At 47.5% G+C, this 3,940-nt stretch overlaps 1 protein-coding gene and 1 pseudogene across 4 annotated transcripts in view; one reads left to right on the top strand and one right to left on the bottom strand.

The window, feature by feature from the left end:
* The window catches only part of SPATA13 (spermatogenesis associated 13), a 143,396-nt gene that overhangs the window by 114,529 nt on the left and 24,927 nt on the right, over nucleotides 1-3,940 (top strand). The gene's annotated exons all lie outside the window — the stretch shown is intronic.
* Nucleotides 1-3,940, bottom strand: part of LOC109387499 (60S ribosomal protein L36a-like) — a 9,157-nt pseudogene that overhangs the window by 4,665 nt on the left and 552 nt on the right.

Below are 3,940 nucleotides of genomic sequence, written 5' to 3'. Positions count from 1 at the left end.
GAGAGAGAGAGAGAGAGAGAGAGAGAGAGAGAGAGAGAGAGAGAGAGAGAGAAAGAGAAGAAAGAAAGGGAAGGGAGGGAGAGAGGGAGGAAGAGAGGGAAGGAATTAAATTTACTCTTGTATTAAGAAAATATATTCATTTCCCCTAATTTTGCAGAAGTACATTTTGATAATTTGTAGTAGCTCTATATTATGCAAAATTCCCTGAAATAAAGAGTCACCATTCTTTTTTTTTTTATTGGGGGATGGGAACAGTGCTGGGGAGTTGGTGTAAGGGGAACAGACAAGTTGCTGTCGTTTTGTTGCTTCACTGGCCCAAGTTGGCACCATCATTGCGCTCTTCCCGGGCGAGGCAGATCAGTCGCCGGCTTCTGGAGGGCCGCTCACCGCGACTGCTGGCTACACACGGTAGCCCATGGCAACCCACTGCAGCAGGGGCTGCAGCCTACACAGTCCCTGCGACTCACGGCAGCCCAGCTCCAGGTTGAACAGTTGTTCAGCTTCTTAGCTGTAGAGGGCAGTGTCACTGGCTCTTATATGTGGGATCCGAACTGGGGCCCTCTGGCATCCCAAGCCAGCTCTTAACCAATGCGCCACTCGGCCGGTCCAAGAGCTACCATTCTTAACTTTAATCTATGGTGAAAGGTTTTGAAGCCATTGAAGCTAGCGATTCTGTGTTCATTACGTGAGCAGCCACAGGCCTGCAGTTTGGGCCATCATAAGGGAATCTGCCCAGCAGAGGCCAACTGGGGGCTGTGGCACCCAGTGGGAGACACGATTGTTTAAGTAGAGTGGAGTCAGATTACAGAGGGCCTTGAAATACTACAGAAGACTTCTGTCATGATGCAGTAGATAACTATTGTGTAATTTCTTGTGAAAATGATGAAAGCACTGCTTTAAGACGTTTACCTTAGATGTAACATATGGTGGTTGGGGGTGGGCTCGAAGGCTATGGAGGCAGGAGGCATGAAGGGTCGCTGGAGGGATTTTCTAGCTAGGTGGGGATGAGTCTTGAATGGGAGGCAGGCAGACGTGGTTGTGCGCCCTGCCTCGGACTCAGCACTGGCATAGCCCAGTCAAATATTAATAGTTAAACTTTTTGGAACGTTAGTTTCCCACTCAGAAATTTGCAGTTCAGTTGAAAAACGATTTATTGAGTGCCTTCTGTAAGTCAGATACTATGCTCGGTGCTGGAAATACAAAACTAGAAAGACTGTCCCTTCCCCGAGGAGGTTCTGGTCTAAGAAGGGAAACGCATGTGAAGAGAGTGAGTGTGGGGAATAATATTGGGTCGTCAGAAAAGTCATGACACATTTTTGCATTGAAAAACAGAAAAATATGTCATGACTTTCCCGACGACCCAATAGAAGCCTGTGCTATGCGCACACACAGCTTCCACAGGTAGCACTGACACCTCTCCCCGCTAAACGCCAGGCACAGGAATCCAGTTCCATAAAAAGGCATGTAAATCACGGGGCAGGCACACAGGTATCAGCGGAGAAGGGACTGTGAAATCATGGAAGTATTAAGGTTACCAAGGGCAAAAGATACAACAAAACTTAATCAGATCGCTGCAGACCTAGTTGGGGACAGGGATCAGGAATAGGAGGAGAAGGTTAGCAAAAGGAGAGAGGACCAGTGAATATTGTCACTATCCAAACTGATGTAGAAGTACTAGATTTGGGGCACTGAGCTCTTTTTAATATTTGCCCAGTAGTTTTTGTCTTCTCACTAATAACAAAGGCAGTACTGTTCTGGAAGAGGCAGTCATACCCAGTGGGCAGGAGTTAGACGCCGTGGGCTTGGGACCCCACTGCACCCAGCAGGGTGGTGTTGGGTTTCAGTCTACTCATCTGTGAATTGGGAAAACTAACAGTACCCCCTGCGTTGCAGTGACATGAGGATTATAAGAGCTGCGTCACGCAAAGGGGCTTAAAACAGTGCCTGGCACATTGTAAGTGCCCGATAAAATAGGCTTGTGTTTCCTTCAAGTTTTTCAGTTTACAGAGTTCTTTCATATATCATCATTTCATTTGAGGCTCACAGCAAACTCATCACAACTTGCCGAGAATTTACAAACAGCCTGTGAGATGAGTATTATTATTCACATTCGACAGGGGAAAACCTCAGAAAGGAACTTGATAAAGGACTCACACAAAAACTAATTTTAAAAAGAATTTGTGCAGCACGATTATTTGCAGCTGGGTCAGTCTGACCTCAAAGCCCTGCTCTTAGTCCACATGCTGTGTTTCCACCCATCCACCCATCCACCCATCCATCCATCCATCTATCCATCCATCCAGTAGAAACTTACCGAGCACCTGTGTGTGCCAGGCAGTGGTCTAGGTACTAGGAGTACAATGAAGAACAAAGCAGACAAAAATCACTGTCATCATGTTTCCATTTTCACCAAGGGAAGCAGACAACAAACACCTTTCTCCCTAAATGCTATGGAAAAAAATAAACCAAGAAAGAAGGTTGGGCAGAGGTGAAAGTTGCAGTTTTCAATGGGATGGTCAGAGGGAGAGTGTCGGGTGCAGGGAATGGCAGGCCCTGAGGGAGCGGTGCCTGCTGTGTGAATCTGGCAGCCACCAGGGCCACAGCTGAATGACCGGGCTGGGCGACGACGCAGTGTGTGTTGGGGGTGGGGGGGCGTTTCAAGGACCTGGGCTTTCTCCCCTGTGGATGGTTTGGAGCAAATGATCTGACTTCAGAACTGTCTAGCAAGATCACTCTGGCTGCTTTGATGAGAATTGTAGGAAGGGGGCAGGGGCAGCTGCAGGGAGGCCAGTAAGCTGCTGCTAGAGGGACCCAACTCGAGGAGACCAAGGCTTGAGCGGTGGGAGAGCACTGAGGACTGGCCAGGTTCCGAACACAATTCTGAAGGGAGAGTCAGGATTTGCCGATGAGTTGGACATGGGATGTGAGAGGGAGAAGAAAAAGAATGACCTCTGAGTCGATAAGAACAGGTAAACTTGTTCCCATTTTACAGATGGGAGCACTGAGGTTGGAAGAGGACAGGTGACTTCCTCCAAGATCATTCAGCCAGAGAGTTTGGAAAGCTAGGACATTTGCCTGGGTATTTTCCCTCGTAATTCCCCCGCCTTCCCCTTGCTTCTCTCCCACCCCAGGCCTCCTGCCCCGCCCAGCTGACCAAGCCCTTAGAACCTTCTTGTTTCTACAGAGCTCAGTAAATACTAATCCGTGATGTTGAAACACTCACTGCTGACATCTTTATCAGGACCCACCTGAGCCAGAGCCATTTTTCTAAGTGTTTGTTTATGAGAGCAACTCAGAGACCTTTCACTATTTGAAGTCATATCTTATTTGCAAAGAACTTTATTCCAGTGCTTCCCGTAAAGGTTTAGCATTTTTTCAATGGAATCTTTTTTTTCCATTAGACTTGAGAATTGGGGATTTGTATGTTATCGCTACTGGATTTCCCCCCCTTTACTGATTATCACAGCAACAGCCAGATCCACTAGTAAGGAATTCTAACTTAGGAAAACATTGTTTTTTGGGTGTTTGAGGGAGAAAGTATCATTTTCAGGGCTTTGCTTGGGTGGGAGGCCCAGATACCTTTATTTTAATGAGCTTCATGATTCTTTTGGCCCAATCACATCTGACATGTGACACGGAGCAACGTAGTTGGTCCTGAGCTGTGCAGACCAGTGCCTGCTGAAATTGGAAGACTGCTGCCACTTTGGGCCCCCTGAAAGCCCAGGAGCATGAGAGCATGTCAGCTGTCAGCCAGCGTAGCTGTGGGGTGACAGCCTGGGCAGCTGCTTTAAGGAGTCTGGGTAGAGAAGATTTTCAGCTTCAGTGTAATCTTTGTAGTCTCAGACAGACTCGTACATGTTCAAAAATTTTTATATTTCCTTCCCCAAGACCTCCACATTCCCGCCCAAACACACACACACTAGGTCCATGCACTAGACCA

Source organism: Hipposideros armiger, unplaced genomic scaffold (genome assembly GCF_001890085.2).
Source record: "Hipposideros armiger isolate ML-2016 unplaced genomic scaffold, ASM189008v1 scaffold_160, whole genome shotgun sequence".
Lineage (NCBI taxonomy): Eukaryota > Metazoa > Chordata > Mammalia > Chiroptera > Hipposideridae > Hipposideros > Hipposideros armiger.
The sequence above is the reverse complement of the archived record's forward strand: the minus strand, read 5'-3'. Positions and strand labels throughout refer to the sequence as shown.